General features: G+C 36.7%; 1 non-coding gene across 1 annotated transcript; it reads right to left on the minus strand.

Annotated features, from left to right (window-relative positions):
* Positions 1-20,532: 20,532 nt before the first annotated feature.
* On the minus strand, positions 20,533-20,605 carry Trnar-ucg (transfer RNA arginine (anticodon UCG)). The gene has a single exon. It is a non-coding gene; the product is annotated as a tRNA-Arg (tRNA).
* Between the last annotated feature and the right edge of the window lie 3,400 nt (positions 20,606-24,005).

Genomic DNA, 24,005 nt, shown 5'->3' on the forward strand with positions numbered 1-24,005 from the left:
TCGGAGGTAATAGGCTTGGGACTGTCTGTGCAGGATTTTGACTCTTGTTGATAGAAGAGCATCGCCAAGTGCTGAAAACCATGTTGTGACCAAGATGGGCCCAGGCTCTAGGCTGGCTTAAGCGTTTCGGTGTAGACTTGAGAAGATGGGTTGACCCTATCCTGCACTGGTACCCAGGATCATTGCTTATCCTGAGGCAAAAATAATTTCACTGATCAAAAGAACATGAAAATTAAAACTTGGAATGTTACGAGGTTAAAAAATGACATTTTGACTATCATATTGACATTTTAACTGACGAATTCAGACGATTCGAACTGGACTTATTATGAATTTCAGAAACTCATGAAATTAGGTAATATTGAATTTGTTTACTCAGGTAGGAAGGATGGTGTGCATAGATAGGGTGTGTGGCTCATGATGAATGAGGAAGCTGCTAAATCTTGTTTAGGCCGGAAAGGTATTAAAAATAGAATACTAACTACTCATTTTATGACTAAAAAGTTCAGGGTTTCAGATGTGGCAGTATATGCCACTGATGAACCGACTGACGGAGATAATAGTGACTCAAACGAATTTTACTTATAGTTACAGAAGCCAATAGACAGGTTCCCATGTCGAAGTAAGGTGTTTTAACTTGAAGATTTCTACGCCCAAGTTGGTAGATATAGGGATAGATGGTATCCTAGCTTAGGTAAAATATTGAAAGGGTAACTACCTCCCGGGAAGTTATGACGTTGGTAGACTCCAGGATGAGAATTTGAGAGAAATTTTCCAGGAATAGTTGAGTACTAAACTTGAGAGTTTAAAATTTGACAATGTGGAAGATGGTTGGAATAATTTTAAACAAACAAGTTTTGAAGTAAAGGCTGCAGCTAGGAAAAATAGTGAAAATATTTTAGATTTATCTGAGTGATAGTTAGAGAGCACTCAAAGAAGACGTAGAATCATATGCAAACAAAAGGAACGCAAAGAAAGTGGAGAAAGCATTAAAATATAAACTATAGAGGGGCGAAATGGAGGCCATGGATAAAATTGCCAGGGATCCGGAAGATGAAGCTAGACGATATAATAGTAAAATGTTGTACTGGCATCCTAATAAATTGAGAGGGAGTAGTCAATCCGGACTTATCCCAGTTAAATCTAGGAACGGGGCTACAATTAATGATAGAGAAGAGTTAAAGAGAGAGGGGTGGAACATTTTCAGAATGTGCTAAACTGAGATTTAGCTGCACGAAAAGATATAGAGGAAAATAAAAGAGATTATTATACCTTGGATGTGAAGGAAGATTTCTTTTGTGAGGAAGAATTAGCGACAGTACTAAAAGGATTAAAAAATAACAAGGCTCCAGGTGCTGATAGTGTTGTAAATGAGTTTCTTAAATATGGTGGCTCCTAGGTTAGAAACAAGTTACTGAAGATTATGAAGTTTGAAAAAGTGGAAGTTCCTAATGACTTTAGGAAAACCTTAATTAAACCACTGTATAAGAAAGATGATAGGAGTGAGTGTTGTAATTATTGAGGCACTACTCTGGTCTCTGTAGGTAGCAAATTACTTATTAATATGATACTTTTTAGACTGAGAGATGCTATAGACAAAGTTTTAAGAGAAGAACAGTGCGGTTTAGCAAAGGTAGAAGACGTGTCGACCAAATTTTCCCACTTAGGTTAATAATCGAAAAGGGCTTTAGTGGTCAAACACCTTTGGTCCTAAGTTTTATAGATTACGAGAAATCACTCGATTCTGTTGGTAGAAGAGCTTTAACAAAGGTCTTATCCTTATATGGTATACCAGACAAATACATTTTAGGGATTACTGCTATGTACGAGAACAACACTGCTGCGGTTAAGGTAGGAAATGAGGTTAGTAACTGGTTTTGTATTAAATCAGGAGTTAAGCAGGGTTGTGCTCTATGCCCCTTTATATGGATCATTTGGATCGACTTTGTCTTAAGGAGCATAGGAAAGGCTCTGGGAGACCATGGAATCAAATGGGGAGGAAAAACTGTCCTGGACTTAGACCATGCTGATAATTTAAGCATCCTAGATGAAAGCGAGAGCAAAATGAAAGAAATTTTAAAGGTTTTTCGAGTTCAGGGTGCTAGAATAGGTTTAAAAATTAACGTCAAGAAGACAAGTTACTAAGGCTAGCAATAAGTGAAAACAAAAAGGTGACATTGAGTAACGAAAAGATTGATCAAGTTGGCAGCTTAACTTACCTTGGTACTATCAAACAGTTCGTGGTAACGAACTGTAGTAAGGAGCGACCCGGCTCAATAGTAACCAAAACTCAAAAAGTAGAATTTTGATACCAATAGCTACATCAAAAGAATTGCATTTTAATGCTGAATTTAAATATATAAGTTTCACCAAGTTTAATTTTACCCATCAAAAGTTGAGAGCCTGAGAAAATTTGTGTTATTTTAGAAAATAGGGGGAAACACCCCCTAAAAGTCATAGAATCTTAACGAAAATCACACCATCGGATTCAGCGTCTTAGAGAACAATACTGTAGAAGTTTCAAGCTTCTATCTACAAAAATGTGAAATTTTGTATTTTTTGCCAGAAGGCAGATCACGGATGAGTGTTTTTTTTTTTTTTTTTTCCCAGGGGTGATCGTATCGACCCAGTTGTCCTAGAGTGTTGCGATAGGGCTCATTCTAACGGAAATGAAAAGTTCTAGTGCCCTTTTTAAGGTACCAAAAAAATTGGAGGACACCTATGCCCCCTCCCACGCTAATTATTTTCCCAAAGTCAACAGATCAAAATTCTGAGATAGTCATTTTATTCAGCGTAGTCGAAAAACCTTATAACTATGTCTTTGGGGACGACTTACTCCCCCACAGTCCCAGTAGGAGGGGCTACAAGTTACAAACTTTTACCAGTGCTTACATATAGTAATGGTTATTGGGAAGTGTGCAGGCGTTTTCAGGAGGATTTTTTGGTTGGGGGAGGGATTGAGAAGAGGGGGATAGGCTGGGGGAACTTTCCATCGAGGAATTTGTCATGTTGGAAGAAAATTTCCAGGAAGGGAGCGCAGGATTTACTAACATTATTTAAAAAAAATGAAAAAATAAATATGAAAAAGTTTTTTTCAGCTGGAAGTAAGGAGCAGCATTAAAACTTATAACGAACAGAAATTATTACCCATATGAGGGGCTCACCTCCTCCTAATACCCCGCTCTTTACGCTAAAGTATTTTTAGTACTTTCAAAAGTTCTAGTTGCCTTTTTAATTAACCAAAAATCGGAGGGCAACTAGGCTTCCTCCCCCGCTCTTTTTTCTCAAAATCATTCGATCAAAATTATAAGAAAGCCATTTAGCCAAAAATAAAAAAATATGCAACTTTCGTTTTAATTATTCCTCTGCGGAGTGCCAAAACCAAAACATGCATTGATTCAAAAACGTTCGGAAATTAAATATAAAAAAAACAAGTTTTTTTTAACTGAAAGTAAGAAGCGACATTAAAACTTAAAACGAACAGAAATTACTTCGTATAAGAAAGGGGATTCTTCCTCACCAACGCCCCGCTCTTTACGCTAAAGTTTTTTACTGTTTTAAAAAGAAGAGTTGAGAGAAAGAGTCAAACTTTAGCGTAAAAAGTGAGGCGTTGGTGAGGAAGAAGCCCCTTTCTTATACGAAGTAATTTCTGTTCTTTTTAAGTTTTAATGTCGCTCCTTACTTTCAGTTAAAAAAACTTGTTTTTTTTTTATTTAATTCTTAGTAAAGACGGTGGGAGCAATGAAGATGGAAGAATTGAAAGATAAGTCTGCAAGTCAAGATTATAATATTGGAAGGTGCAGTGATGACAGTGGTCGAATATTACTCAGAAGCATGGGCACTCCGAAAAGCTGATGAAGATTTACTAGATGTTTTCCAGAGAAATTGCCTACGGATTGTATTAGATACCCGGCTGACTGATCGTATTTCCAACTTTAGGCTGTATGGAAAGAGTTGTTCAATCTAAGGGCAATAATGAAAGAAAGGTTGAGATGGTTAGGGCACATTCTGCGAATGAAGGATGACGGATTGGCAAAGATTGTCCTTTTCCGCCAACAGTCTAGGGCTAAAGGGAAAGCAGGTTGTCCTCGTGTTGAGTGGGAGGGTGTCATAAAGAAAGATTTAAAGGAAATAGGAACTTCTTCGGAGGTGTAAAAGGGGAGGCTTTGAATAGATTGGGATGGAGAATGAGCTTGCGCAGATGTGTTGCCTCAGGCGGCTTGGTGCTGCGGTGAGATGTTAGTAGTAGCAGTAGTATTCAAAATGTAAATTTTGGTGTTTCGGGCTGTTGGACATAGAGGCCCTCGACCGGGTATATGCCCACTACAATGTGAATATTCTAAAGGGGACGGGTCATCCAAAGCACAAGTAACATTTTTAATGCGATTTTTGTCCAATATTATGAATACTGACGGAATTAAAATAGGAAAGAAGAGGCCTATCCTACCTAGCAGGGACTTACCCCCTCCCTCATCCGATAAATTCAAAAGCTCTTCTTGAGTCTCTGGGTGCTTCTTATCAAAATTACCAAAATTTATTATTATCCCCTCCCCCCCTACACGAAAAAGAAAATCATGTATCCGTACGTGGGACTTCATTTTATTCATGGTTTGTTTTTGTAACACTCAAAACCTGCAGAGTAGTAGCCGAGGCCAAGGTCAACCATGATGGAAAGAAGCGGAGCTTCTTCAACCTCCCCTTCCCTCTGAATAAAAAAAATACATTTGAAACAGTGAGTATTGCTTAAAGTTTATGGAGCACCAAAGAGTCTATTAGCTTGTACTTGAGAAAACAATGATTTTAACACTCAACCAGTGGTCTCAATTGGAGGGGTATGCTCCCCTCCAGATATTCCTCCATTAGGTTTTGAAAATATTTTGCTTGGGAGGAACTTTCGGTGAAAAGGTCCTATTTTGCATTTATTCTTTACTTTCATAATAAAGGCATAGACAAGAAATTAAAAGGGATTATATATCAATTCTAAATCTCCTCCCCCCCCCTTCCTTAGAACTAATTCTGCATTTATCTGAAGGCTCAATGAGAGATAGGATGTCCTGGCATTAGAATGCATCATTTGAAGTACCTGCCTTCGTCCCCAACTACTAAACGATCAGAGAACCCAACTCTAGAGGTTTCAAGCTCTTATCGACAAACGTTTGTAATTTTTTATTTTATCCATGGGAAAAATGAACATGCATCCATCATTTCTCTTTGCCAAAAACTATAAAATTCCACATTTTTGTAGATAAGAGCTTGAAACCTCTACAGTAGGGCGAAAAAATAAAATCATGTATCCGTACGTGGGACTTCAGTTTAATCCTGGTTCGTTTTTGTAACACTCAAAACCTGTACTGTAGTAGCCGAGATCAAGGGCAACCATGACGGAAAGAAACGGAGCTTCTTCAGCCTCCCCTTCCCTCTAAATAAAAAAATACATTTGAAAGAGTGAGGTCTGAGAATATTTCTGGTCTACTCCTTTATTATGAAAAAAAAGGATAACATTAAATCCCAAAACGAGCAAAATTTGTTTCGTAGAGAAGGGGGACTACCCCTTACTCAGCCCCCTCTCGTGGTCGTAGAAACTTTGGAAGATGCTCGCTCGACCAGAAATAGAGAGTCTAGTCATTTTTAAAAGTCGAAAATGATTGAAGACTAGTCAGCTACTGCCCTAGAACCTCTTTTGATATTTGGTCCTTTTATGTTTCAAGGAATCCAATTTGTACTTTCTTTGGGGCTGCTCAATTTTCCATGTGGGGGAATGTGTGGGGGAATCGTACAGCAGATCACACTGCAAACGTTTTGAAAATTAACCTTCTGTGAAGGTTAAGCTTATATACACTCTTTCTATTCCAAACAATATTGTTTATATAAAAAACCAAAAGCATAAACGAAAATGTTGGTTTACACGAGTCTTGTACCGCAGACAGTGTTTGGGTGTTTGGACCCATGCCTGCCAAAAATCTTATTTTTTTTCATTTTCGTTGTAACTTCTTGTAATTTACCAGTTTCTTTAAACCCTCCCACCACCCTAGGGGCTTAATTTCGTCAAAATGCTGGGGGGGGGGGGGCAAAGTTGAAGCCAATTTTCCCGAATCAAGTGAAAATGACAGTAAAAACTAAGCAAAATACGCCCTTTGGTACCATAAAGGTACTATTTAGTACTTTAAAAGTACTACAAAAGGTACTTTATAGTACTATATAAAGATAACTTACAGTACTACAAAGGTAGATATGTACTAAAAAACTGATCTGTTTCTGTTGTTGCTCGAATTATGGAGCTTTATCTTAGTTTTGACAAAGTTTTAGAAGAAACTAAATTTCAGCTTGGGGAAACTGGGATCTTGGAGGTGGGCAAACCGAGGTCTGGGACGGGTAGTTGTCCCCCTGCCCCATAGTAAATTACATCCCTGCTCACCCACAAAAGTGCCCTCTAGTGGCGTCAACGGTACATAACCCATGTAGGCCAACAAAGAACACGAATATGCACATGTAAAGAACGCAAATGTCCTAATATACTTGATTAATGATCTAATTTTATGAGTTAATGAGAAAAAATTGATTACCACCCAGGTATAAATAAGGACTGAGAGATTCGCAAAAATATTCTGCAAGTTTTTCTTAATTGGATTAAAGCCGCCAGCCGGAGGCGCCGGTTTAAATCTTGTATCTTCTGCTATAAACAGTAATAGGTTTCATAAGAACAAGAGGGGTTTTCTTTGAAAATTACATTGCATTTATGTTGTAAAAGCGGTATTTTCATCATCTTTTTGCTCCAGAATGTTTAAATTAAATCAGTTTTGCCGCGGCTTGGTTTTTGATTTTGATTATGCTAATCTGTTGCGATTGTTGAAGGAATTAACAAAAACAGAGAAAATGCTGCCGAGTGCCATGATTAAATATTCGTTTAATTCTTGTTTAGTATAGCTCACCACTTAAAAGCATATGATAAAAGATATTCTATAAATTATGGGTTTCAAATATGTTACTCTCTTTTACGGTACGCTACCGATTCTGGTAAAAAACAGACCACACACCAGTGTAGCATCATCAATCCAAGATTCTTCATTGGATACCAACTTATAAAAATACTAAAATACCATCATCGCCGAAATTGATCAAACCCATATTTTGGTGTACGCGAGAATAAAATCTGATTTAAAGAATTATTACCAAACGGGTTTTTAGCTCCCTAAAAATACTTGTCAAGTTTCTTTGAGTTACAGGTTGGAGAACGTGGTACACAGGAGACACCGTTGTTTCTAAAATGGAACACACAAGTATCATTATCTTGGACCAGTGCCTATGCTTATTTATCAGAAGGATCATGAAATGGCCTTTGATTAGACGAAGGTTATCAAATGACATCAATTTTAGCTAATCAGAGGCCTTTTACTACTACTAACAACTCACCGCAGCACCAAGCCGCCTGAGGCCGACACAGCGACACACACTCCTCCTCCATTCTGCAGAACGTCCCAAGCCATCTCACCCTCTCTTTCATTATAACCCTAGAAAGCGGGATTGAACCACATTTTTTGTACAGCCTACTGTTTGAAATACGGTCAGTCAGCCGGGTACCCAGAACAATCCTTAGGCAATTTCTCTAGAAAATATCTAGCAAATCTTCATCCGCTTTTCGGAGCCCCCATGTTTCAGAGCCATATTTGATCACTGTCATCACTGTACCTTCCAATATTCTAATCTTGGTGTGTAGACTTATCTTCCTATTTTTTTAAACTTTTTTTTAACCGTGAAAAGATACCCTAAGCCTAGGCTATTCTACTTTTAACATAATCACTGCTCCCATCATCTTTACTAATAATAAAACCAAGGTAAGTGAAGCTACCCACCAGATCAATCTTTTCGTTACCCAACGTGGCCTTTTCATCTTCACTTATTTATAGCCTTAGTGCAATACCTCTAAAAGTACATTCATTTTGCTCAACACTTTCATCTAGGATGCTTAAATCATCAGCATTATCTAAATCCAAGAGACGTGGTCTCTCATTGTCTTTCCTGTGCTCCTTAAGACAAGGTCCATCAAAATGATCCAGATGCCTTTTACACTGAAGTAAGTGGTATTTTATACCTTCAGTCAAAACATCACTGACAGCCAATGAAAACCACTCTTTGTCAAATAAAATCAGAATTCTACGACCTTTTAGTTCGAACTCTGGTACAGTTTTTGATACCCATTATACATACGCATGTGCATTGGTCTTGCGTAAACACACTGTTCCAAAGTGTTCATACTTGGTTGTTACGCAAATGAGACCTGTGAACCGCATTCACCACCCCGAGTCGGCATCACAAAGTCGAGAGTCCTGTAGACGTCTTGCTCATTAGCGTGTGACTTTTTTAGTGGGAATAGCAATGCATTTTGAAGGTGACATCAAATATAACACTGTGTTACTGACAAACCAAGCGGCTTCTTATACACAGTAAATTCATCATGGTTGCCCCTTAGGGGCATCATGGTTGCCCCTTAGGGGCAACGAACCCTAACGTAAACGACGAACCCTAGCCTGTAGTAATAGAAAATTAGAGACATATTTTGAAGAAAAACAAGTGTCAAGTGAGCAAGAATTGCCATTTGAACCTGATTCTGGAATGGTAGCTATTATTTCGATTAATATTAATGATAAAAGTTCGTTGTGTAAATAAATTTATGGGAATTTTAAGAAATAGCCTGAAACCCCAGAACTTGACGTCGGATAAAAATGAAAACTACATCATAAGAATCACCATAGCCAAAAACCTCATTTAGAAAATTCCCCCAAAAGTCCCTATCTTGACCAACAAGGAAAATCCCTCTTTCGCATGATAAACAGTGATGCGTCTCCTTTTCTTAGTAACCGTTTGGACGTGGTGTGTTGAAACATCATAGAATGATGCTGACGAGCCTAATTTAAAGGGAAACTGCAGTATATAGTGCCATTTTGAAAATATTAAAAACATGAATTTAAATAAATTTATTAATAATATCTTTTACCAGTCTTGGATGCAAACTAATCATCATTAAAAAAAAAACATCATCAATTCATCTGACATCCTTAACTTGCCGTTTGAATTTATAATTTTTGTATTGACAAAGCTACGGGTCTTTTTTCTGCCGTCAATAGACAACAAACTGTCGACTTGATGTCAACATTTACAATTCAGACACCCACCACGTCGACCGCAGCTTAGATACTAATTAAACAAAAAAAAAAGTTTTTTTAAATGAAAGTAAGGAGCGACATTAAAACTTAAAACGAACAGAAATTACTCCGCATATGAAAGGAGTTTTTCCTCCTCAACGCCCCGCTCTTTACGCTAAAGTTTGACTCTTTCTCTTAACTCTACATTTTAAAACAGTAAAAAGCTTTAGCGTAAAGAGCGGGGCGTTGAGGAGGAAAAGCTCCTTTCATATACGGAGTAATTTCTGTTCGTTTTAAGTTTTAATGTCACTCCTTACTTTCATTTAAAAAACTTTTTTTGTTTAATTTCTGGACGTTTTTGAATTAATGTATGTTTTGATCTTGGCTCTCAACACATAAATAATTAAAACGAAATTTGCATATTAATTTTTTGGGGCTAAATGGCTTTTTCATAGTTTTAATCGGAAGATTTTGAGAAAAAAGGAGCGAGGGAGGAAGCCTAGTTGCCCGTCAATTTTTTTATTACATAAAAAGGCAACTATGACTTATAATTTTTTACGAACGTTTTCATAAGTAAAAGATATACGTAACTTACAAATTAAATTGCGTAGCGAACTTCTATATTCGTATATTTTTATTGCGTACATGAGGGGGCTCACCCCTCGTCGATACCTCGCTCTTTACGTTAAAACTTAAATTTTATCCCAAGTTGAAATTACTAAAAATATTTTAGCGTAAAGAGCGAGGTATTACGAGGAGGTAAACCCCTCATATGCGTAATAATTTCTGTTCGTTTTAAGTTTTAATGCTGCTTCTCACTTTCAGTAAAAAAAACTTTTCAGATTTATTTTTTCATTGTTTAATAAATAATGCTAGAAAATCCTGCACCCCTTCCATTGAAAGTCTCTTCCGCCATGAGAAGTTCCTCCATGGAAAGATCCTCCTATGTAACCCTCCTCCCCTCAACTCCCCCCAAACCAAAAAAAAATCCCCGTGAAAACGTCTGTACACTTCCTAGTAACCACTACTACATGTAAACACAGGTCAAAGTTTGTAACTTGCAGCCCCTCCCACGGGGACTGCAGGGGGAGTAAGTCGTCCCCAAAGACATAGTTATTAGGATTTTCGGCTATGGTGAATAAAATAGCTATCTCAGAATTTTGATCCGGTGACTTTGGGGAAAACATGAGCGTGGGAGGTGCCCTCCAATTTTTTTGATCACTTAAAGAGGGCACTAGAACTTTTAGATCCGTTAGAATGAGCCCTTTCCTGACATTCTAGGACCACTGAGTCGATGCAATCACACATGGGGAAAAAAACAAAAAAAAAATAAAAAAAAAAAAAATAAACACGCATACGTGACTTGCCTTTTGGCAAAAAATGCGAAATTCCAAACTTTTGTAGATAGGGGCTTGAAACTTCTACAGTACGGTTCTCTGATACGCTGAATCTGATGGTTTGATTTTTGTTAAGATCGTATGAATTTTAGGGAGTATTTCCCCCTAGTTTATAAAATGAGGCAAATTTTCTCAGGCTCGTAACTTTTGATGGGTAAGACTAAACTTGATGAAACGTAACTTTTGATGGGTTAATACTAATGTTAAGACTAATGTAATGTAAAGACTAATGTTGATGAAACTTATGTATTTAAAATAAGCATTAAAATGCCATTCTTTTGATGTAACTATTGGTATCAAAGTTACATTTTTTAGAGTTTCGGTTACTATTCGCTCCTTACTACAGTTCGTTACCACGAACTGTTTGATATTGGTGTGTAAGTTCTGAAGTCGACAGAGAGTCAAATAAGACGATAAAACTGTTTATCATGTAGACAAAGGCTAGATCAAACGCGGCTGAGGCCGTTTTAGAAAACTGACACAAGAAAATATTGTAGAAGTGTAACTTGGTGTACTTAATTTTTTTCAAAATAAATAGCCCCTTGGCAATTTCCTTAAACTTTAAGATGATATCAGTATAAAATCTAGCAAGTGTCTTTAATATTAAAATCTCGTTCTATTCTCTTATTGATTAAAAAAAAAATTGAGGGAAGTAAAGAGCGAAGTTGAAGCTTAAAACGAACAAAAATTATTGCTTCACAGTCTATCTATCGTATATCAACAAAGCTAGTACACATAAAAAAAAATAATTATGTGTTCCCTATGTTTGTAGGATTACAGAAAACTAGTGCTTTACGCTAAAGTTAAAAAAAAAATTAAAAAAAAGCTTCTTATAGTTGTAATTAAACAAACATTGTTTTGGCAGTCGCTCTTAAAGAATTGAGGCAGAATTCAAACTTTAGCGTAAAGAGCGAGGAGTTTAGAAGGAGCAACTCCCCTCATATACGTAATAATTTCTATTCGTCTTAAGTATTAAGACTGCTCCGTACTTTCATTTGAAAAAACTTGTTTTTTTAATTTAAAATCTGATAGTTTTTCAAGTTATGCCAGAAAATATGGCTTATTTTTAATAAAAATATGGCTTATTCTGAAAATATGGCTTTAGTTTTAATTCTCACAATTTAATGTAAGTTTATTTATATATACATATTTTCTCTCTTGTTCTCGTATTGTGCTGAAGACGGCCCTTGGACATAGGGCCGAAATATTCACAGAACTGATTTCCACTGTCTTGAAAAGATTTTCTCTATTGTTTCTACTTTGTATTTGTTTGTTTATCAGGCTTGTAACCTTTGATGAGTAAGACTAAAATAAATGAAACTTACATATTTAAAATCAACAAAAAAAATCAATTCTTTTGATATATCTACTGGTACCAAACTTTTGTTTTTTAGAGTTTCAGTTATTATTGAGCCGGGTCGCTCTTTACTTACAGTTCGTTAACATGAACTTTTTGATGAATAGAAAAACAAACAAGTTTTATGACAAACAAATTTTGAGCAATATATTTGCACATTAGGGGGTGGCGTAAAGTACCTCTGTAGTTTCCACAATTTGGCTAATTAAGTATTATATTTTCATAATAATTTTTGATATTTCATTAGGATTAAGCGTCAGAGAAACATACCAGCTATACTTTGCCTCCCCCTCACTAATATGCAATTATATAGCCCAAATTTGTTTCTAAAGTATTAAATTTTAATCTTACCTTTGTATATATCATTAGGATTGAGCGTCAGAGAAATATATATGAAGAATATTAGGTAGGGAATATTTCGTAAAAGTACAAGCCCACCTCCCCCTCCATGGAAATTTTCCCACCAAAGAAAAATTTCTCCACGGAAAGTTTTACCGCTTAAAATGTTTCCCCAGGAAAATTACCCCTGGACAATTCTATCCACGCTCCGAATTCCCACCAGAAAATTTCTTGCGGATGATTCCACCTGAGAAATTCGCCTTAGCCTACTGTCATTCAAAAAATGCTTGTTTTTTGTTTACTATCTGGTCGTTTTAATGTTCATACTGGGAATCCCTCCTATGTTGAAATTTTTCTCGAGCCTTACTCCTCAAATGGAAAGTTACTCCCACGGAAGACTTCCCCATGAAGAATTTCTCCTGACGATAATTCACCATGGAGAATTTCTCTCGTGGAAAATCCCCCTCCATGGATAAATCCCTTAGAGGATTCCTACCACACTGAAATTTTCCCGCCAACGATTCCCCCAGAAAATCTCCACATGTACAATTATGTCGCCTAAAAGAAAATAGACAGATGAAACAAATTTTGTATAAGAATTTTGGCAAAGCATCCTTGTTTAAAATTTCTCATTGAAAGCTCATCCCCAGCAACTTTCGTCCCAACAGAAAATTCTACCCGTTGAATCCCCTCCCACAAAATTCTCTCTTCCGGAAAATGTATAAAAAATAATATATTTGAGTAACAGGAAATTTCCTAACTTGCAGCCCTTCCCCCAGGGCTGTGGGAGACCATGTCATCCCAAAAGTCATAGCTATTGGACCTTTCAACTATGCTGAACAGAATAGCTATTTAAAAATTTTCGGCCAACTTAGAGGGGAAACAGAAGCATGGGAGGAGTACTAGTTACCCATCAATCTTTTTGGCCATTTAAGAAGGGCACATTGGTTTGATACGATCACCTCTGGGAAGAACAAAAAACAACGACAAATAAACAGGCATCCGTGATCTTTCTTCTGGCCTAAAAATACTAAATTCCATATTTTTGCAGATTAGAGCTTGAAACCTCTAGAACACGGTTCTCTGATACACTGAATCTGATGGTGCAATTTTTAATAAGATTCCATGACTCTTCGGGGATGTCTCCCCCTTTTCGAAAAATAAGGTAAAGTTCCCTAGGCTAGTAAATTTTGATGTCAAACATTAAACTTAATGAATTTTACATATTCGGAAAAAACATTGAAAGTTAATTCTTTTGATACATATATTGCTATTAAAATTCTGTTTTTTAGAGTTTCGGTTCCTATTGGTCCGAATCGCTCCTTGCATGCAGTTCGTTGCCACGACTTTTTGATAAACAGTCATAAACATCTTCTTCCCATGTTTAGGTTAATTCTTAAAACTTATTCACCATTCTCCGCCTCGAAGGCCTGAAAGATCTTCTTTTCTTGGAAGCTCTAATCTGTTTTCTAGTCTCAATAGGACCAAGGTGGATTACCTATGACCCTCAAAAATCAAACCCTTTGCTTCACCAAATAATGCTGCAGTGATTTGAGTCCAAAAATCGAGTCCTGACAATATAAAGAAAACAATGTGCAGTTGATTTCAATGTCCAGCAAGTCAATCCAAATGGACTTTTTAAGTTTTCCCTCAGGTAAATTTCAGGATTAGGATAGCCCTATCCACAGGGCGACCAAAGTTTGAATTCTGATTCTTAGGGCATTCCCTACTCCGGCTACAATACGACCATTAAATCAAACTCGTATAACAAGAAACATTATCAAACCAAAACTAGGTAAGAATTTATGTGTGTGATGGAATGAAATTCAACGCCAAATCATAATTATACTTATGCAAATTCGCTCTATCATTTCACGCTTTAGCTTTTACTGATAATGCTGGGACCAGACCAATTCCCATGTGGGACTAACTTTTGAGCAATTCAGATTTCAAATACTTGAAAGTGGAAAACATCAAACTGACAAACACCTTTTCGTATTTGCATGTTTATAACATTATCATTTGAAACAGAAATTTAAACTTGTAAAGCTCTAGTGGGAGACTTGTTTCCAGGGTTGACGCTTATATGATATACTACAGACCAGCGTTGCCAACACGGTACAATTTTACCGTTTTTGGTACAGTTTAGGGGTCCTAGTACAACTCGACACATTTGCAGATTTTAACCTGCTGTTCAGATGATACAAATTAATCTCTTGGGGCAGAATTTTACTCAAAAGCATTTGCAGTTTATTTCTAAGCGTTGGCAACACTGTTACAAACAGCATTTGTTTTGGGGAGCTCATTGCGCATTTTGTATCATGCCAAAAGCAAAGGCCTAAGGTGTGTAATGCAAGCAAAATCGGTTATTTTGGTCTGGGTATCTAAACTGATTGATTGACAACCATTGTTTCGACTTCTTGTTAGATGCAATGCGAGGTGGGTGTTTACCCACTCGCATATTGCAATACTATTTCTGTATTATTTAGAATTTCTATATTATTTTGATAAAAAGTATTGGCTCTGAGGTTAGAAATAAGTTACTGAAGAATATGAATATGATTTTTGGAATAAAGGAAGTACCTAGCGATTTTAGGAAAACCTTAATTAGACCACTGCATAAGAAAGGTGATAAGAGTGAGTGTCGTAATTATTGAGGCATTAGTCTGGTCTATGTAGGTAGCAAATTAGCTAGTATTAGACTGAGGAATGCAGTGTGGTTTTAGAAAAGGAAGAAGATGTGTCGACCAAATTTTTCCTCTTAGGTCAAGAATAGAGAAGTGCCTTAGTTGTCAAACACCTTTGGTTCTCAGTTTTATAGATTATGAGCAAGCGTTCGATTCTGTTGATAGAAGAGCTTTAAAACAGGTCTTAACCTTATATGGTATACTAAACAAATACATTAAAGTGATTAGTGCTATGTACAAGAATAATACTGCTGCGGTTAAGGTAGGAAATGAGGTTAGCAGCTGGTTTTGTATTAAATCAGGAGTTAAGCAAGGTTGTGTTCTATCCCCCTTTATATGCATCAACTTGATGGGCTTTGTCTTAAGCACCATAGGACAGGCAATGGGAGACAACGGGATCAAATGGGGAGGGAAAACTTTCCTGGATTTAGACTATGCTGATGATTTAAGCATCCTAGATGAAAGTGTGAGCAAAATGAATGAACTTTTAGAGGTTTTGCGAGTTCAGGGTGCTAGAATAGGTTTGAAAATTAATGTTAAGAAGACCTAGTTACTACGGCGAGGAACTTGTGAAGATGAAAAGGTGACGGTGAGTAACGAAAAGATTGATCAGGTGGGCAGCTTCACTTACTTTGGTAGCATTATCAGTAAGACGGTGCGAGCAATGAAGATGTTAAAAGTAGATTAGCCAAGGCTCGGGGTGTTTTTTCACAGTCAATGAAAAGTTTGGATGAATAGGAAGATTAGTCTGCAAACCATGATTAGAATATTAGAAAGTAAAGTGATGACAGTGGTCAAATATGGTTCTGAACCATGGGCATTCCGAAAAGTGGATGAAGATTTGCTAGATGTTTTCCAGAGAAATTGCCTACGGATAGTTCTGGATACCCGGCTGACTGATCGTATTTCAAACTTTGGGCCGTACGAAAAATTTGGTTCAATCTCGCTTTCTAGGGCTATAATGAAAGAAAGGCTGAGATGACTAGGGCCCGTTCTGTGGATGAAGGATGACATATTGCCGAAGATTGTCCTTTTCCGCCAACCGTCTAGGCCTAAACGGAAAGCAGGTCATCCTCGTCTGGGGTGGGAGACGGTTATAAAGAGAGATTTAAAGGAGATAGGAACTTCCTGTAAGGGTGTAAAGAGGAAGGCTTTGAATAGATTGGGATGGCGAGGAGCGTGCGTAGCTGAACCATTTGTATTACATTCCTCCTAAGTACTGAGTGATCAATAAATCTATAATGAGGAGGACTTTCTGTTAAAGTTAGCAAATTTTAGAAAAAGGTAGGATTTGCAAAAATTTTTTCGGCTTTTGCATTATTGTCTATTGCATTTTTGTGTGTTCAGTACTGCAATCAAAAAAAAAAAAAAAAAGAAAAAAAAACATCGTTCATTGTTTACATATATAAAATGTTATTGAGAAAGGTATGCAAGGTTGACCTTTTCTTTCCAAAAAGACGAAGAGTATCCAGGTGAGGCTTTCAGAAAATGTTGAGGGGATTGTCAAAAGGCTGTAACTCAGTAATGTCTGAGTATATTAATTCGGATTTTCCAGGAAATGGTAAAGGATGTGATCAATTGATTGAAAATGTTAACTAAATAAACAAATCTTGTCCAAAAATTACTTAAAATCCAATATTTTAATTCTCAAGCAGAAAATCGAAAAAGTAGGAAGCTACTATTGATACAGACACTGAAATATAATTACCTTTTCTCGGCAAATCTTTCAATAAAGGCGGGTGACTGCACAGGAATTTCTAAAGCGGCCAAATCAACCAAATGATTATTCCTTTGGACTGATTTTGAGCAGGTAGGCTAAAATATTCTTTGGGACTGAACTTCCCTGAACTTAAATTAGAAAATTCTGCTCCAATTAATAGAAAAAAATCACACTTCCCGATGAGGTAAGTCACATCAAAACTGAATACTTCTATATCAGGTCCGAATTCAAAGAAATGAAATGGTTTTTATGGCACTTGGTATTAACCAAGTGACATATAGCGATAGTGAATTCTGTCGGTCTGTCGGTCTGTCTGTCCCAGTTTTGCTACTTTAAGCACTTCCGGGTAAGCTAGGACGATGAAATTTAGTAAGCGTATCAGGGACCGGACAAGATTAAATTAGAAATAGTCGTTTTGTGATTTGACAATCTGGGAGGGGGGTTGATTGGGGGGTCGGTTAATTCGGAAAAAAATAGAAAAATGAAGTATTTTCAACTTACGAATGGGTGATGGTATCTTAGTGAAATTTGATGTTTGGAAGGATATCGTGTCTCAGAGCTCTTATTTTAAATCCAGACCAGATCCGGTGAAAATGGGGGGAGTTGGGGGGATCCTAAAATCTTGGAAAACGCTTAGAATGGAGGAATCGTGATGAAACCTGGTGGGAAAAATAAGTAGAAGTCCTAGATATGTGATTGATATAACTGAAACGGATCTGCTCTGTTTGGGTGGAGTTGGGGAGGGGGCTAAATCTGAAAATTAAAAAAAATGAAGTATTTTTAACTTACGACAGAGTGACTGGATCTTAATGAAATTCGAGGTTTGGGAGAATATCGCGTCTCAGAGCTCTTATTTTAAATCCCGACTGGATCCGGTGATATTGGAGGAATTAAGGGGGAACCTAAAATCTCGGAAAACACTTCGAGTTGAGGAATCGGGATGAAACTTAATGGGAAAAATAAGCACAAGTCCTAGAAACGTGATTGAAATAACCAGGCCGGATCCACTCTCTTTGGGGGAGTTGGGGGAGGGTTTATTCTGAAAAATTAGAAAAAAGAGGTATTTTTAACTTACGAAGGAGTGATCGGATCTTAATGAAATTTGATAGTTAGAAGGATATTGTGTCTCCAAGCTCTCATTCTAAATCCCGACCGGATCCGGTCAAGGGGAAGTTGGGAGAGGGCGGAACCTTAAAATCTTTGAAAACGCTTAGAGTGGAGGGAACGGGATGAAACTTTGTGGGAAAAATAAGCACAAGTCCTAAATACGGGATTGGCATAACCGGAACAGATCTGCTCTCTTTGGGGGAGTTGGGACGGGGGAGGGTTAATTCTAAGAAAATTTAAAAATGAGGTATTTTTGACTTACAAAAGAGTGATCGTATCTTAATGAAATTTCGTATTTAGAGAGACCTCGAAACTCACATCTCTTATTTTAAATCCTTACCGGATCCAGTGTCATTTGGAGGGGGGACCGGAAATCTTGGAAAACGCTTAAAGCGGAGAGATCAGGATGAAACTTGGTGGAAAGAATAAGCACAAGTCCAAGATAAGTGACTGACATAACAGGACCGGATCCACTCTCTTTGGTGGAGTTGGGGGGGGGAGTAATTCGAAAAATTAGAAAAAATGAGATATTTGTAACTTACCTACGGGCGATCTAATCTTAATAAAATTTGATATCTAGAAGGATCTTGCGCTTTAGAACTCCCTTTTTAAATCCCGACCAGATCCGGTGACATTGAAGGGAGTTGGAGGGGGAAACCAGAATTCTTGGAAAACGTGAAAATCGAGGTATCTTGCGAATGGTGATCGGATCTTAATGAAACTTGATATATAAAAGAATCTTATGTCTCAGATGCTCCATTTTGAATTCAAATTGGATCCGGGGACATAGAGGGTCGGAGGGGGGAAACAGAGATCTTGGAAACCGGAAATCTTGGAAAACCCTTAGAGTGGAGAGATCGGGATGAAACTTGATGGGAAGAATAAGCAAAAGTTATAGATACGAGATTGACATAATTGGTACGGATCCGTTCTCTTTGAGGGACCTGGGGATCGTTAATTTGGAAAAATCAGAAAAAATTTTGTATTTTTAATTTAAGAACGGGTGACCGGATCAATGAAATTTGATATTTAGAAGGAACTTATGTCTCAGAGCTCTTATTTCAAATACCGACCAGATCTTTTGACATTGGGGGGAGTTGGAAGGGGAAACCACAAATTTTGGAAAACGCTTATAAATGTCGTAGATACGTGATTGACGTAGCTGGACTGGATCCGCTCTCTTGGTTAGGTGGTGGGGTTCAGTGCTTTGGCGAGTTTGGTGCTTCTGGACGTGCTAGGACGATGAAAATTGGTAGCCGTGTCAGGGAGCTGCACAAATTGACTTGATAAAGTCGTTTTCTCCTACTCGACCATCTGGGGGGCAGAAGGGAGAGGAAAAATTAGAAAAATTGAGGTATTTTTAACTTACGAGTGGGTGATCGGATCTTAATGAATTTTGATATTTAGAAGGACCTCGTGACTCAGAGCTCTTATTTTAAATCCCGACCGGCATTAATCTGATTTTCCTTTTAAATCAATCTATTGATTCTTAGAATTTTGCTAGAGCTCATACCATATGAGCTCTTGGCTCTTCCGATCTCGTCACAAGTGTTATATGAGCTCTTAGCTCTTGTTCTAAGATGTCTGGGAAATTCAGTGTCGGTTTGATTTTTGTCTCGTTTATTTTATTTATTATCGAAGTTCTACAAGTTATATCAAGGCCACCAACATAATTCTAAATAGTTTGACCACACAAATCTTATGGACAATATAGGGCAAATCTTTTAGGTTCAAAATCTCCCTTAAATCTTGATAAATTATCGATGAGAAGTTTGTCAAATTCAACTTGTAAGTTTTGCTTATTTATTTTTACGGCTCAAGCGGGTATCACTACCAAAAATGTGGTGCTGCTCATTAAACTTCATATTTATGAGATAACCAAAATGAAAATTATGTTGTTCAGGTATTTAAACATATCCAAGGGGTAAGAAACACTTTTTATTTTAATAAGCTTTTCACTATAAGTATCACATTGGCTGAGTTTGTACAATCAAAGTTTAATTAGCTAAATTATAAAAGGTTAAGTCTTACATTTTATATTTTTCACTTCTTAAGTTTTTCTCTGAATTTTTTCTAAGGTTGTTCTTTGTGGAACTTTATAGGTTTAGTATTATAAGTTCAGCTTTGATAAAAAAAAATTGTGCCTAAGTTATAAAAAAGAACCATTCCATTGCTCTGGCTCGAGTGAAGTTCTTTCTTGGTATTTTTATTTTGTTGTTATATTATATTTTATTTTATTATATTTTATTCATATATTTTTTATTTTTTTATTATATTTTATTATGTTTATTATATATTGTTTTTTATTTATATATTTCATTATTATATTCGGCTATATAATTATATTTTCAGTTTTTATAGTTTCCGATCGTGAGCCAGAAGCCACTGCTCCTTGAGGGATGATCGTATAACTCTTGCCTTATCTTAAAGGAACAACAAATCAGTGAACCGTTGCTTACCACTCCTTCAGAGCCCAGGAGGAGTCTACCATCAAACCTCACAGGCAAGCCATTATGCTAATTGGAAACATTTTCTTATTAAATCCTATTGCATAAAAATAAGAGAATATATATATTTAGCATATTATAAATTAAAAGTAATAATTATTATACAACTTTGTATACAATTTTTTTGTTGATTAACTTTTCTTTGAACTAGATAGCTAAAATTCCTATTATGTTTTAATGTTACATTTAACTTTCAGTATCTACATACACTTTCGACACCTTATATAAAATCTAATCACTTAAGAAATATTTCATTATAATCAATTGAAAGAACAAAACGACCCTGGCAGGACTCGAACCTGCAATCTTCGGATCCGAAGTCCGACGCCTTATCCATTAGGCCACAAGGCCATGCTGAAACTGGTATTTTAACAAATGTTGAAATCTGAGGCCGGTCTAAGCTGCTTCAGCCCAAGACAAAGTCAGACTACTCCCCCCCCCTTCATCCCAATTTGTTGGCGTTTCTGATATGGAACGTTTCTGCAGCATATAATCCTTTAACTTTTCTACAGCTTCATCACAACAGTTTATTGTAGGTTGTGTACTTGTTTGGGTTAACAGTTTCAAAGTTGTATAAGACTAGGCCTGTTACCTGTCTATCAAGCGACCCCTACACACTCGACAATTTGGATCTACGGGTACGAGGTTGAAACAGCTGAGAAGCTTGGGAGGTAGATAGGATATATGTAATCTGGGCTGTGTATTTATACATTAGGGGGGAGGGGGGTAATTATAACGGGCTACATGCAAAATGTAACCAGTTTAACCTCACCTAACAAAAAATACCAACTAAATGTTTATTAAAATATTGCTATATGCAGTTTTTCACTAAGCCTAAGCTAATTGTCTCTGTATACAGACAGCAATAAACCGTGATTGTCAGATTTTATAGATCAAATTTTTTGAGTGTGTACTGGCTAACAGATAAGTAATGTTTTATTTTTTACGTGATTTAAATGAGGTGTATCTTATTTTCATCTTTTGAAACATTTTCAATACCTTTTTGTTCGCCAGTGAACAGATCATCCCTTGGCCCCTCTTTTCGCTGAACCCGTACTATCCACTGCCAAAGTGTGGTAATTAGCGAGTAAACAATATTAATATAAAATTTTTATATTTTTGGTAGCACTGGGTATTGTCAGGGAAATCAAATGAAGACAAATAAGCTAAACCGGTAAATATAAAAAAAATGTACTATAATTAAGGTAAAGACGAAGACAGGCGTTGATTTCTTAAAAACAAAGTCCAACCAAAATCCCTTTTTAGCAAAGGCCTGAGCAATTTCTGTTCATCTCTCTTGTTGGCAAGCGAGCCGATGGGGTGGAGGGCAAATTAATTTCTGGAGTTTTGTCCCCCCCCCCCCCCTATATTTTACATTTGTATTTTGATCGGGAAGTTTTAGGAAAAAATTACAAGGTCTAAATGGGCTCCTGGATCTGTGAATTTTGAAATGTTTTATCAATAAAAGCAAATAAAGTTTTGTTGATAAAACTGGTGTATAAAGCATACCATGATCGGGCGAAAAACAAAAAGAACAATATCGAATTTCTCAAGACAGTGAGAAACAAATTAGAATGAATATTTCGGCCCATGTCCAAGGGCCTTCCTCAGCCACACAGAGATATATAAGAAGAAAAAAACTTAAGACAGGATAGAATCAATAAAACTAAACTGAATTTTTTTTTTTTCAAAACAGTCCCATTCATTTTTTCTCATTTTTGCTTTATTGATTTTATTGCTTAGTTTTATTGACTAATATCAATAAAGTAGAATCAATGGAAGAATTCAGGTTTCATTCGATAAAAACCACCATTAGTACCACCACCAGTACTACTACTACTACTGCTACTACTACTACTACTACTACTACTACTACTACTACTACTACTACTACTACTACTACTACTGCTGCTGCGGCTGCTGCTGCTCTTGCTACCACCATATAAGTTGAAATTTTCAGAAAATTGTGATGGAGAAATCAACTAAATCAAAAGATACTGTATACATCCAGATTGTCATAAAGACGTATCTACAATGTCTCAAGAACGGCTAATGGTAAGAAGCTGAAGTTTCTGGAGAATATTGAGGATGATGTTGAACTGCATATAAAGAGAGTCTGTAGATTCAGGTTATCAATATGCCACGCTGCTATATCATAGGAATAGATAAGTGTATAGAGTTGGAACTTCCGTGAAATAATAAAAGGAATAATGAACTAAATCCAGATACACTATGCGCGTCCAGGTTGTTAAAATGGTGTGTCTTCAATATCCCCGGGACATTTAAGGATACTAAAATATTGGGTAATTGGTTATTGCGTAATTTGCACTTTACTAAAAAATAAATATAATTCAATCTTTTATTATAATTATAACATCAAAACATAGAAAGATTCTGTTCAATAAGATCTTGAATCTTGAATTACAGAGACTCCCAGGAATTGAAAGGATGATTCTATCCCCCTTTATATGGATCGTTTTGAAGGACTTCTTCTTAAGGAGCACAGGAAAGGCAATTGGAGACTACGGAATGAAATGGGGGGGGGAACGCTCCTGGACTTAGATTATACTGATGATTTAAGCATATTAGATGAAAGTGAGCAAAATGAATGAATTTTTAGAGGTTTTGCGAGTTCAGAGTGCTAGAATAGGCTTGAAAGTTAGTGTCAAGAAGACTAAGTCACTAAGGCTAGAAATAAGTGAAGATGAAAAGACCACGTTGGATAACGAAAAGATTGATCTAGTGGGCAGCTTCACTTACCTTGGTTTCATTATTAGTAAAGATGGTGGGAGTAGTGAAGATGTTAAAAGTAGAATAGCCAAGGCTTAGGGTATCTTTTCACGGTTAAAGAAGTTTGGAAGAATAGAAAGATAAGTCTGCACACCAAGATTAGAATATTGGAAGGTACAGTGATGATAGTGGTCAAACATGGATCAGAAATATGGGCGCTCCGAAAAGTGGATGAAGATTTGCTAGATGTTTTCCAGAGAAATTGCCTACGGATTGTTCTGGGTATCCGGCTGACTGACCGTATTTCAAACAGTAGGTTGTACGAAAAATGTGCTTCAATCCCACTTTCAAGGGCTATAATAAAAGAAAGGTAAGATTGTTCTTTTTGGCCAACCGTCTGGGGCTACACGGAAAGAAGGTCGTACTCGTCTAGGTTGGGAGGATGTCATAAATAAAGATTTAAAGGAAATGGGAACTTCCTGGGAGGGTGTAAAGAGTGAGGCCTTGAATAGATTAGGTCGGAGGAGGAGCGGGCGTAGCTGTGTTGGCCTCAGGCGACTTGGTGCTGCAGTGAGTTATTATTAGTAGTAGTATTAATTATAACAGTGATTCATTTTTATTTTCTTTGATATGTTGGAAAATTAAACCCCATTGTTCAAAACAAATATAATTTTTTAATAAAATATAAAATGACACAATAAACATTAGAAAGTTTATGTAGGGGGGGGGAGCCTTATCCTAACTCCTGTTTGTAGTGATTTCCGTCCGTTGTAAGTTCGACTTGAGCATTTATTGGAGTTAATTTGTGTTTTAAGGTTTATGTGTATCAGTATCAGTATCAGTTATTTTTGTTTTCGATTAAACAATTTATTTTAATATTTGTTCGTTTCGGGCTTCTATTATTTTTAATGGTAATTTCTGATCTTTTGAATTATTATAGGATTTTACTTCTGCTCACCTCAAGTTTTAGCATGGCTTTTTACTTTTCTTAGGAAAGCTTTTTTCTCTGTCTGTTTTTTAA

This window comes from Artemia franciscana, chromosome 16 (genome assembly GCF_032884065.1).
Source record: "Artemia franciscana chromosome 16, ASM3288406v1, whole genome shotgun sequence".
In the NCBI taxonomy this organism is placed as follows: domain Eukaryota; kingdom Metazoa; phylum Arthropoda; class Branchiopoda; order Anostraca; family Artemiidae; genus Artemia; species Artemia franciscana.